Source organism: Rhizophagus irregularis, chromosome 31 (genome assembly GCF_026210795.1).
Source record: "Rhizophagus irregularis chromosome 31, complete sequence".
Classification (NCBI taxonomy): Eukaryota; Fungi; Glomeromycota; class Glomeromycetes; order Glomerales; family Glomeraceae; genus Rhizophagus; species Rhizophagus irregularis.
The window spans coordinates 2,455,822-2,470,719 of record NC_089459.1 but is presented as its reverse complement, the minus strand read 5'-3'; positions in this window follow the sequence as shown (position 1 = coordinate 2,470,719).

The window sequence follows — 14,898 nt, the reverse complement described above, 5'->3', positions numbered from 1 at the left end:
TGATAAACCTAAACCAGTTGATAAACATAAACCTGCTGATAAGCCTAAACCCACTGCTAATAAGCCTAAACCCACTGCTGATAGACCTACACAAACGGTTGCAAGTAGTAGTCGAAGTGAAACTTCCCCAACTCCACCTTATTCTTTACAACAACCACCAATGTTTGAGTCTACAAAAAAAAGAAATAATTATGCCTTTCCTCCTTTACCATCTACGAGCCATTCAACTTCTACGTCAAATAGTAGCAATAGCACTAGTGCCTTAAACTACAGAGAAAAAGCCTTGTCTAGTTTTGAAAATTCAAATTCAAAGTATATACATAATATATATATATATATATTTCCTTTTTCTTTTCCACTTCATTTATTGTATACAAGTTTCTAACCATTCAATGAAATTTCAGTTCTCGTAAATTAGTTTTGCACCAACGTGTTTTCGGACTTTTATCCAACGATTCCGCCAAAATGGATGAATTTAATTCGATAACTGAATTATACAGTGACTCCTCATTTCTTAGCGCACATTCATACGTTGAATCATTATTGGAGCTGTTTAACAGAAAGGAGGATGTCGGTAAAGTCGTAAATGGTATGGTAGAAGTATTGGAAGACGAGAAGAAGAAACAAGAATTATTAAGAGCATGGAATGATCATAAAGCTAAGGTAATCATTTGTGAATTATATAATTTTCGATTTTATATAATTCTTATAACAATAATATTAATTTGAAAATTACTGGTTACAGCGTACTACTACCGATTTTCCTGCTTTAGAACCAGTAAATTCTACACAAAGTAATTCTAAACCAAATATTACGACACCTAAACCATCACCTCGTGTATTAGTAATTAAATCTTCAACTACTCGATCTGGTGGTACAAAATCAAGTAGTGGACCTCAAGTTTGGGATAAAATTGCTGCTATTGCTGCCCGTGAATCCAAAAAAAATAATTCTGCTTATCCTTCACTTGCAACTTCAGCTAGTACTTCTAATAATGATCTTTGGAAAAACTCTTCTCCAAAATTCGTCCAATCCTCTCCACGTAGGGAATCTCCTTCATCTAGTGTAAATAATTCTTCAAATACTTCATCATATACAACCGCTTTTGTCAGAGGTAGACCTACTAAAGCTGAAAATGTTGAGTTTCCTGAATTACCTATAAATTCAAACTCTTCTTTTTCACAACAAAGAATCAAAAAGAACGGATCAGAAAGCAATGCATGGGGACAAGGAGGATCATCTGCATCTGATAATAACAAGAATGAAAATGATAGTGAGGATGATTCTTCATACAGTGAAAGTACAAAAGATGGAAACAAAAAGAAGAAGCAAAAGAAACAGAAAGGCAAAAATGTCATATTTCATCTTGGTCCGAAAAATTACCAATAATTCTTATTCTGTTAAGTTCTCGTAATTTAGTAATTGATTTTCATATAATCAATCAAAATATTTAAAAGTTCTTTGAATGTATTTGTAATTGTTTATCTGTATTTTTTAAAAAAAAAATTTTTTTTTTATAAATATAGAGTACTTTTTCTTAACTGAAAATATATTATTGTAATAAGAATCTTTTAAAAACTATACCTTGAAACAATAAAGCAAAGCATTTAAAAGGTGTGGTTTGTCCACTTACTCACTAATGTTTAATTTTCGATTACGAAATAATGAAGTTTAGATAATTAATAGAGTTTCAACAGGAGCGAGCATCTTATACGCGTCAGTCGCGTCACGTTTTATACTAAAAATTTTGGTTATATTATCAAGATCTACATGATGACATGAAATATGCGTTCGGTTTAAAAGCTATTGTTTAATGTTAAATTTAAAGAGTTTAATGGTGGTCAAATTCGTGGTGACATGATCTTAGTCATGATCTTGTTACTTCCTAGAGTTAACTTTTAACGACCTTCTCATAAATTAGGGAGTAGACCTTCAAAAAAACGACGAAAATACGATTGAAAGGAAATTCATTTAATACGCGATCGTTAACCATCGATTCCCTTATTTTCTTTTTTATTTTTTTCGAATTTCTCCAATATATATATACATATAAAGTTATAAACCATGTTTAGGTCTGTATTTGCATAGATGATATGATATAATCATCATACATATCAAATACTAATGAAAATAAATGGTTTTACTCGACTTGATAGATACTATTTTAAGTGAAATTGATTAAGTTGAGACTTGAGATGTATAAGGGAATTATGGGCCTAGTGTACTTTTGGTTATCTTACTCTTTAAATAAATTAATGAATAATATAAATTTGTAAATTGTACTCTATCAGATACATATTGCTACTGTATGATGCACCACGTAACATTCTATTGTTATTCCCATTAATTTAAATAATTCCATCACAACTTAAAGACTGGTATCCGGTGACATTCACCACAGGTGAACTTTAAAAGAAATACTTACATATATATACCAGGGTTATCACTAAAAAATTTAATATAACTAAAATTTTTTTATTAGATCATAATTTAGAGAGATGAAGAAAAAAAAACAGAGAGAAAATTTTTTAAATGAAACCGACCGTAATAATGAATTATAAATTAAATTATAAAAATTAGTACTTTTTAACGACCCCAAGAAATTCTCATAATTTGCAAAAATAACTTCATATAATAATTTTTCAATTCTCACATCAATATATTTGAGAGAAACTTTTTTACGGGGGAGTTGATGGTAATGCTGGGGATTATTCACAAATATTCACGTGATTTTAACAATGGGACGATGTGTCACAAAAACGTAATGATACCGAATTGAGCCATGAAAGCTACGGTTTAATATGGATTTGAAAGGAAAATCTTATTAAACTTAAATTTGACCATTGTTGTAAATTATTTAAAAAAGCTGTCATTATTTAGGTATCGACAACTAATTTAGTCTATCTAATCTAATATAAAATAAACGAACGGGGGAATGAACGGAATGATTTAATTATGCAAGTAAAAGTTAAAAATAAATTAAGATTTCTTTTTTTTTCTCTTGTTTTCCTATAATGAAGAACAAGTCATCGTTAATAATAATAATAATAATAATAATAATAATAATATTTATATAACGATAATAGGAAAGGATTCATTTATTTTTTCTTTAAATAAAAGCATTGATATGTATATTTCGGGAATAAATCAATGAGTAAATTCACGAAATGCACAATAATCTATTTCAATTTATTAATTTAGATCCAAAAAGTTATTTTTTTCATTATTTTATTCTAAAAAGCGAAAGATTTATTATCGCGTTACAAAAAATACAAATATGCAAGTTACAATATGCAAGTGAAATGTTTTTTTTATTAATAAAAGTACATTAATAACATTAATAATGTTTTTATTTATTATTTAATAATGCTTTATGTAATCTTTTATTAAAGATTGAACTGTACCGTATAAAGTTAAAAAAAAAAAAAAAAGGATCCCGAATCTATTAAATATAAATAAAATTGAGATATCAATGAGAAGTTTTAGATCGTTATTAATTTTTAATGATTATTAATGATAAAATTAAATAAGGTTAATTCAATTTTAGTAACGCGAAAACGGATCGGAAAAAGGTTTCTTTTTTATTTAGTTCCGAAAATTCCGATTTTATGATTATCTTTTTAAGAATTTCCCCCCATTTCCCACGCAATATAAAAAAAAAAGAACTTATTTAATAATTACAAGATGAATAATATTTTTTAATAGAACGCGAAATCGGATAATCGGATAAAAGTAGGAAAAAAAAAGGTTAGATAATGTTGTACTCTTGACTATTTTCGTTAATATTTATGAATGAGAAAAAAAAAAAATTAAAGACAATACACTAAAGCTTTGTTCCTGAAAGTTTTTCTAATAATTGTGTTTAATTTTCTTTTAGGAGTTAGTTAATATGTGTCTATGTGATATTATGATATTATTGTGTTATATAAACTAATTAAATAATCACTAAATTTAACAGAGGTTTGACTCAGTGAAATACGCAATAATGAAGATTACTAAAATTATTTAATTTAGTTTTTTTAATTTAAACAAAGAGAACGCGTTAAATGGGCTACGACTCCATATTTAAATACATGGGATTTACAACAGGGATTTGCAACAGGGATTTGCAGACAAATAACCAACCCTTGATTTAAAAACAAAAAAAAATTATAAATTATAAACCTTTTATATACAGTACATCGGACTAATTAAGGGTCGATTTTGAAAGTCGTAGACCTATTGGTATAGTATGACCTCGGATAGATTTTGTTTAACGTGGACATGGGTAGATTATGTGATTTACAAGGGTTAATCATGTTACAAACGTGAAATTACAATTTTTTTTTTTGCCGGAATTACAGGATTAAATAAAAGTTTTGGCCTCTCATGGATGATTTAATAAAAATTCGGATATATTAATTATAGATAATAGATGATTTATAATGTACTATTTGTGGAATAACACTAAAAATTTTTTTCAAAGTTACTGTATGCTTTTATAATAAAATAAATAAACATGATTGGTTTGTTCGGAAAATGTTTGAGATTTTTATACATATTTTGCCGAAACGCTTGAACGGTAGAACCAATAATTTTATGCTTTAAAGACACCAATAATAAAATTTGATCTTTATAACACGAATCTCATCATTTTTAATTATTCAGCAGGTTGCATACTTAGCAGTGCATCATATGATAAATATGTCCAGAGACTATCATTAATCTTGGCTGAAATTATTGCGGAATTTGAAATATTTAATGTTGGTAGAATTAACTATAAATCATTAAATGATTGTCACGAAATGCTCTAAATGTCAGATGACATACGCTGATACGCAGGTAACGCAGCTGTCATAGCAAGTGCTTTTTATTATAAATTATATAACATAAATCACCACTAATACCCCAAAACATTTTTTTTTTTCAAACATTTAGACCTTAATAGCATTTTTAAACATAAAAAATAGTGAAGGAAATCAAAACTCAAAAATAATATGACTGAATAATCACATGATAAGTAACATTGCAATTCTATTGGCTGTGCGATATGCCAGCTTTAAAGGTCAGCTTTGTATTTCGAATATATATTCAAGTGAAAATTCGAGTATTTTATGAAAAATTGATAATCTTGGTCAATTCCCTGATAATAAATGTTAAAGTAAAAAGTCTTTTTTAAACAAATTTGAAAAAAAAGATCTTTATCAGTTTATTCGGACGAAATTTTTTATAGAAGCACTTTTAATGAGATTACGCAAAGGAAGAATAAAAATAAATAAATAAATAAATAAAAAATCCCGTGTTACCAGATAATAATCTTTATTTGGATACAAATCATAATTTATTTGATATTTTTCCGAATATTCTCAAATCTAATCTAAACAAAGAAAAACTTTTTTTTTTTTTGTCACCATATTACAAAGACCCAAAAGAATGAGAATATGAGGGGTTTTTTTTTCGATTTTTACCCAGAGTTTTCACCGGAATTTTTTATTTTCCGAAATTTGCCGGATTTTTCCAAGTTAATACCTATAGAATTAAAAAAAAAAGACCTTTTGACCCCTGTTTTATTTATAACAAGGTTTACCGATCTTTTTTTAGTCAATTCATGGTAAATGTTCATTTCTTCCAAAAAAGTTTTAAACCATTCACGCGATATTTCTTTTCTCGGGATTAAGAAAAACAAAGATGCTATAATAAATATAGTTTTTTTCACAACATACAATGAATTAAAAATGTTTCATATAGATATATATAACATTTAAATAAAATATATATAATATGATATAGCATATATATTTATGTTGTTTTTTAGTGTTTGCAAAAAAAATAAACTTGTTTTTTTTTTGATAAGCTTAGAATTTATTTATATTGTACAACTTAAAAAACAAAGGGAAATTACAAAGGTTAAAAATTTACTACAAAGGACGAAACTAATAAATAATACTGTAAATAATTGAAACGTTATTCTAACTAACTAACTAAATAAATGATACGTAATCAACATATTCGCCGTCCCAATAAGAAAACAAATATTAATATAAACAAAGCTATAATGGACGTACGAAATAAATTGGTATTACTTACATATCACGTACTGCGCTTATTAATATAGGAAAGTCGAGTTTTTAATGAAATTCTTTAATTGGAAATTTAATGTAAGTCCGAATAATCAACTTTAATTTCTGATTGTAATATATATTGATAAGCGTAAAGTCGGGATTAAAACTCCGTTTATTAATTCTATTTAATTTGAACTGAAAAAAGATAAATTATAAAAGAATTTAATTTAACTTAGTCATTTAAGGATTTACAAAAAACAAATAATAATAAAATAGTACGTCTTACGATAACGTATTTGTGTTTAAAAATTTGCAGAAATTTTAAATTTAAGCTCTGTTACATGGAAGGGTGGTCCAATCATTTTCTTGATTTTTTCCCGCCATTTTTTTATGATTTACATCAACAGTATCAACAGTGTATGCAAATGAAGTTTAAAAAAATTTTGAATTAAGGAAACCCATACCTGCATCTCATAAAAAGTAAGTAAGGAGAAAAAATATTTAAACAAGTTAATATCAAGTTTTTATTAGTAAAAAAAAATTTAGCCGTATCAGGTATAATATAAACAATTGTTTGACTTTTGAATACGGGGCTTTCCGTTGTGTGAAAAATAATATTGTGTACGACTTTCTGTGAAGTACAAAATATATATGCATGGATATTGATTTATTATCACCTAAAAAAAGAGGGTACTCACCCTTATTATCTCTGTGATAACTTAACTTGTGTCTCATATAACACATGTCCATATCATATGAAACCATCATCTCTTTTTGATGTGCAACTAAACGAAACCACCTAATTAAACTTGTCGAAATTTTAATATAATATTTTGGATAACAAAAGGTCATGCAAATTTATTCAATTTAAAACAAATATATATATATATATATATTCACTGCAGAAGTAAATCCACACGAGAGTGAATCTATCGTTTGATACCATAACACGCATAATGCTGTTACTCAGCTGTCATTTTTTTTATTTTTTTTTCATGAGTTATAAACACAATACAATTGAATATTTTCACGAGGTAAATTCTATTATACTAATGAATTTTTAATTTTCCGAGTTTAATATAGTACATGATCGTGCATATAATAAACTTAAAATAATATGACCATAATTTCTTTTTTTTTACCTTGAATACATATATAGAAAATAAGGATGATGTAATTTCGTTGCATGGGGTTTCAGTTGATAATTATTTAATTATTTGAACACATGTTTAATGTATTTAATGATCGGTTATGCTGCTGCGAGAAAAGCAAACCATTAAAGTAATAAACAAGAGCACATTGTATACGGTTTCGATTAACATTTTCATATGTAAATTCATTTTATATTTATAAAATCGAAAAAAATATTTAGGTAAATAGCAAATAAATATTTAAGGATCTACAATTTTCACGCCGAGTTATTATTATTAACGAAAATATTTAGTGATAATAATATTATTAATTGGTTAAAGTTAATTATCTATGAATTAAATCGATTTACCTTGATCAGATTCAAATTTTGTGTTCGGATTTTCCGCATATTAATAAATTTTTATTAGTGGTACTGATAAATGATTGGTTTAATATACTTTTACTTATATGCGTTGATTATTAACATATAATTTCACTGCATAATTATAATAATTACCGAGATAATAATCTTATTTATTTCAAAATAAATTTTATCACTAACAATAATTATTTTATCAAGTTTTTTAACAAGTCTTACCAGTTTTTTTGGTCTTGTGTAAAGATTTATTTGTACTTCAACGTTGATACCATAATTGAACATTATTGAATTTGTATATTTTGTTTATATGTAGTATCGATATATTTTTTTTTTCATTTACTGTAATTAACCCACGTGTAAAAAAAAACACATGGCCCGTGCATCAAAATCTACAATATTTTACTGCGTCTAATTGATTACTGCATTATGTAAAATACATAAAATAGGTAAGAATATAAATTATTATATATTATTGAATGATATCAAGTTACACACGTATAAAAATGTATGTACAAAATTCTTGGCCTGCAAGTCGGGGATTAAATTTCTTTTAAAAAAAAGCACAATTAATAATCATGAATTTATAGATCGTCTTAATAGAATAATATAATACTGTAGTAATCATACGCAAAAAAATAGTAATAGTAACAACCATAATACCATACATATTACATAGTACGCACGAAGAAAATAATAATAATAATAATAATAATAGATTGTTCTTAATTGTTGTAAAATAGAAATTTATTTTTAATTTTGCATAAACTTTTTTTTTTTTAAAAAAAATTTTAATTTTATGTTCTATAAAAATAGAAAAACATTATTTAAACTCCGATCATCATTATTGTAATGTAACTGCGGAATATTCTATCAACATCGTAATCATGTGATTTGTATGTAAAATCGGAGATTTTAATTTTTTTTTCTTTCTTTCTTTTTATTCATTTTTCTTTATTCGGAGTAACCTTGATAACATAAATTCGGAAACAAACTCCTTGAAAATAATAATATACATATTGCATGCTTACTATTAGAATTCCGTTCCTGAGTCAAAATAATTAAAAGATTGTTCTATTTTTCTATTTTTACAATTTTAATTTCTTACGAAACTGGAAACATATTAAATGTGAATATGTGATTATTTCGAATTAACTTTAAAAGAAATAAATTAAAAACATGTTTTACCATTTCAAACGCATAATGCTCATAATATTTACAGGTAAACCATACTAACTACCAGAATCCAGAATTCCCTTACTAATAATAAATAAATATAAACGCGTGTTCGCATATTTCAAGATAATTCTAACCATCAAAAGAAAACAAAGAAATTCTTTTTATAAGCCATCATAATAGAAATAAATAAATAAATAAAACAAATAAATAAAATAAATAAATAAACAAAATAAAATAAATAAAAAATATAATTTATATTATAGTATAAGTTGCGTGATCTTGGAATTATTGATTATCATCAATTCAATAATAAATCACAAGATGAAGTTTAGTTCTTAATATAGAGATTATTCGCTGAATTAAGATAAATAATTTATGACGAAATTGACGAAATTATAACTGATATAAATACGTGTAAAATATTTAGCGGAGTATGAAATGGAATACCCGAAAGAAACACGCGCCGCTAATTATTGATTAATATGATTAATATGATTAATATCAAACGTAAAATTAAACACGTAATGCATGATCCCGTTTGATGACAGATTATCTATTTGGGCGTTTTAGTTAATATTTATATATTATATAATATAATTTATTTATATTTTGTTTAATTAATTTTTACTGTACAAACAATCAATATTAATATTTATTATTAATTATTAATCGCAGGAATTGAAACAAGAAATAAAACTTGGAATCAAACAATTATAATTTTATAAATGCATATGATTGTGTTCTTTTTGAACCATTGATGTTGAATCTCTTTAAATGATCCTGGATTCAAATAATCGTGATTTTCAAATCAAATCAAACTTGTTTCACTATCCTTAATACCAATAGAATTTTCAAAAAAGAATTTGATTTTTTTTTTTAAAAAAAAAAAAAGGTTTTCTTTTTGATCTTGTTTTCCAATATTGAAAAACAAAGAAAAAAAAAAATTAAAATTAAATGAAGTAAATAAAATATATTAAAAATGTTTTTTATATATGATTTTTTTTTTTATAAGACGGTGCTTTGCTTATTATGATGGATCGCATGACTTCCAATGTGACGTGACTTTTTATTTATTTTTAGGTCACATTGTTTATTTAAGTAATGCTGCCATATTTAATTAATTCACGTAGTAATAGATTAAATATACGCCAGATAAATATATACATATTTAATCTTTTAAAATCTATTTTAAGTTTATTATTATAATATAAAACACGAACGAAATTATGTATGTATTTTATATCTTTGGTTCTCCTATTACAAATTGCAAAATTTGTAATTATGGATAATGTCATTATTGTGTAATTAATCGCGTTTTATTTTTTATTCTACTGTGCTTTGTATTCCGAATTAAGTTCTACTTCTATGAGAAAGTAAAGGGTTTATTTGACATTTTTAGGTGACGATCAACACATGTTGAAATTTAGCCAATTTAGTTAATTATTTTTTATTTCGTGGCCAGAATTATAAAAATTATGATGGTTTAATCCTAGTAAAAATTAGTTTAGTGATTTTAATGATCTACTTTTCTTTTCTTTATTTGATATATATGATAAAATGGACATTTCCGTCATTGCATGTATTTTGTTCATTGCGTCATGTATACTATTTTTTACAATAAATTTCAGTATAACAAGAAAAAATAGGTTCCCATCATTTCTAATAATAACATAATGATGAAACTAAACCAATAGCAGGGGAAGATGGAGGTATATTAATATTGATATATTTGATATTGATATATTTATATTTGATATATATTGATATCTGATATTGATAATGTTTACTTTAATCACATGACTTTAATATTTTTCCACATTGGTCATTTACCGTAAACATGTCGGGTATTAGACTTTTAATAAAATTTTTATTTCTTATTTATTTACATAAAAAATATTTTTAATAAATTCGAAACCTTGTAAAATATATGTGGCTTATATATCCTAATTAATTAAAATAATTGTTCGGACTTTATATAACAATGATTATAATGATTTAATGAATTTTAATGATTATAAACAACTCCGTAATCTAATAGAAAGTAATTGTTATTAATACATGTACGGTAATTAATATCATATAATATGTGTTTTATTACGGAGAAGAAATTAATTCAATCTATTACTAATGAAAATTCTTGTTTATCGAAAAAGAAAGCTTACTGTATTATATATTAAAGGATTCCGAAAAGGGTGATACAGGAATACAGGAAATGAAAGAAAAAAAATTCAATAATGGTATAGTGTGAAATGTGAAGATAATCTTTTACCCGCATAAATGACATAACATGCTTATTAGAAGATAATGAAGTATTATTCAAAAAAAGAAATAAAATATTAAAATTTCAACATTTTTGATTGGTTTCGGAAACCAGAATTTAAGGTTCATAATGTTGTTATTGATCATCATCAGGTATTTGGATTATTGAACAACTCTATTGTTGTTAGTCTAAACTCCGTTAGGATTCTGATTTTTGGAATTTCGAAGATCTCACTTCGATAAAATTTTTATTTACAATTAAAATCTATTTGAATATTGTTCAAGAGTGAATTGAAAAAAAAAATGTCCCCATAGTAACAAAAATAAATTTATTCATAATTTGTTTAAATGGCGTAGATTAAAATTAAATGAACAATCATCCCTATTCTCAAAAAAATTTATACTAGTAAACAAACAGACTAATTGTGTTACAATAGTAATTTCATTCAATCAAAATAAATTTGCAATCATTTAAAATTTGTCTCCAAAATAAAATTAAAGTTGAAGATGATAACCTGTTAATGTTATTTACTTGTTAAAAAAAAACTTAAATAATGGCGGCAATTGTTTTGCGGGGGAAACTTTTATATATTGGGGAATTTTTTTTTTTTTTTTTATTATTATTTTTTTTATTATTATTATTTTTTTTTCTTAAAAAAAAAAATCATTATATATGTTTTTTTTTTAACATTGTGTAACTTTGACACAGAGCTGACCTTGTCCAAATGTTATTCTCACTTTTTAATATCACAATTTGTGTCGACCCCTTTTTTTTAGGCCTATCACACGTACCAAAATTGTTAATCCTGATCATATGCCGTAGACAATGCACGAAATAATATTTTTTTTTTCATTTTCACGTAAATGCTACGTAAATAAAAACTTATTATGTGGTGTATCGAAATAATTATTCCAGTAAGATGTATATGATAATCTCTTGTTTTAACCACCGTTTCATATTAAATCCTTTTATACCAGTCCTAATACCTAATGATGATGGTACACGTTAATATTACTACGTAAATATAAATATAATGTAGTAATACAATGCGGTTTTCATTTAGTTATTAAAAATTTCCAATTTTAGAACTTTTATCCATTATATCGAAAAATGGAATAGCCATCTGTTAAAGTTCGAAAATTAGAATTTAAATTTAAAAAAAGTTGTTGGATAAAGGAGAAAGAAAAAAAATTTGTTATATAAAGATTTTTCATTCAAGGTTCTTTCATTCAAGGTTCTTTCATTCAAGGTTTTTTCATTCAAGGTTAAATACAAGGAATGAAATTATCAACCACATATACCAATGAAATTTTGACAAATTTCTTTGACGTATTCGTCGTATGTCCGATATAAATTACGTTTTAATCTAATCACATGAAAGAAAGGATTAATGATAACGTTAATAACGTCAATATGCAACCCTGTTTTTTTTTTGTTTGTGAAGAAAAATTTACATGTCCCATGATTCGGATTTTTCCTGCATGCCTTAATTACTTTATCAATTAGGAAAGAAAGTTTCATTCAAACGCGTTTGAATTGTTACCGAAAGTTTCACTTAATAATTATTGCATATCTTTTTTTTTTTCGAATAAATTTTATGTAAGTTTTTAAAATAGGAATGATCATTTGATTTTGTTTTTTAAATGTCTAGAACCTTAAAACTTGTAAAAAAAAAAACATTTGAGTAAATAATATAAATAATAAATAATTTTGCATATACAATCGGGGTTAAATGTTTCCTTGTTATTAACTTTCAATATTACCAAAAAAAAATTTTGACGTCGCTTTTTCATGAGCTCCAAACCCAAATGTCGGAAAAACGGAAAGTAAATCCCTACCAATCACATGACATTTATCATCCTGCAAGGTCTTACTAAAATATAAACATTAATTAACGATCATGTATGTTTTACTGTTAAATTTATGCAGCCCGGAATTTTATATCGACCAATAAAGAATAATCATGAATAAAATTTCGTAACAAAAAAAAAAATTCAAGTTTCTAGATTTTTAATTTATTCACGAAAAATATATTTTGAGCGGAAATGTCGAATTATAAATTATTATTTGTTAATTATTATTATTTTGTTATTAAGAAATTAAGAAATTCAAAATTTTATCGTAATTATTTATATTTATTAATAGATTTTTTTTAAAAAATTATTAAATTATTAAATTATATTTATTAATAGATTTTTTTTAAAAAAAAAATTATTAAATTATTAATAAATATTAAATTAATAATAATTTATTAATAATTATATTTGTTTATCAGGAGATTAAATTTACGAGCATTTTCATTAATTCATAATTAAACAAAAATATTTAAATAATTATTATCAATTGATTATTAAATTAATTCAGAATCTTTTCTTTTCACATACATGCTGTACATAAGGAAAGAATTCGAGTCATACGGGTGAACGACTTGAGTCCGCTTCAATTCGAAACATTATATATGCTATATTAACCACAAAACGATAAACAAAACCCTGAAGGGTTTAAATTTATTAAATTCTTAAACGTTTAATTTCATTTCTGCGCGAAATTTTATGGTTGCAATCATACCATTTGCTTAATAAAATAAGTGCGTTAATATTTGTCTACGACAAACATGCGAGGGAAAAGGTGAAAATATTTAAGAGTCAAAACATAAATAAAGAAAATAGTTAGAATAATAATGCGTCATAATTCATTTTATAATGGTTTTTACTAAAAATATTACAAATAATGAATATTAGTTGTGTAAATATAAATATTTGTACTATATAAAAAAAGTAAAATTCCCGCATAAACCAAGAAATTGTGCAGTTATTCAACCCGGGAATTTGACCTTTTAAAGGTTTATTAATTTCCAACTTTTTTATGTTTAACAACTTTTTTCTTTTTATTTGTAACTTTGGAATCCAAAGTCTTTTTCTAGAATGCGAGGGTTGAAAAAATCAAAGTCACGTGGTTGGGTGGATTTGATTGGATGTTACGATAAAATCGGATATTAAAATATTCCTATATTCCATATATTCCATGAAAATAAAATATAACGGTTTTAATAATAATATAGTTTTTAATAATAATAATAATATACTATGCAATATGTAACACAGAACAAATACGTATATCCCTGCGATCCCTACATTAAAAATAAAATAAAATAAAGTTGCATAAAATACAAAAATTTTATAAAAAAAAAATATATATAACAACTTTTGATCTGCCTTCTAGATTATTTACTCAATCAGTCCACAATCAGAAAATGGAGATTACTTTTAGTAAATTTAATGACCGCGTGACGCGTTTCATTTAACTTTCCAACAAAGGATAACAAGGTAAAAATTTTTATTTATTTATTTATTAACGTTAAAAAAAAAAAAAAAAAACAACTGTAAATTTTTATCTTAAATAATACAATTTGTACTCTCGTGGTTAAATTGCATTTTTCATATTTGGGAGAGAATTTTGTGTGATAGCATAAAAGGTTTTACCGAAAGTCATAAACTTTAAAACTTGAATTAAATAAGCTCCCATTTAATAACTATTAATAACTGCATTTTATTGACAAATAATATTTAAACTGGTTTGTTTGGTTTCTTTATCAAAATTATCTTACATAAAGAACGGAATAAGAATCTTCCAAGAAAAAAAAACCTGATTTGAACCAATAATTAAATAATAAAATTTAAATCATTGTTTTAGATTTAAATCTTGTAATCTCATACTTTTCCTAATCTGTCTCCTTTTTAAAGAATATTTGAATTTCAATCTATTTAATCTGTTTTGACTAATGAAAAAGAAAGTTTTTTTTCTTTTTTAGTTTAATGCAAAAAAATGCATCCCTGATTCTCCTGATCATCCCAACGAAGAAAAATGTTTCTTTTTTTTTAATCCTTCCTTAAAAAAAAATATATATTAT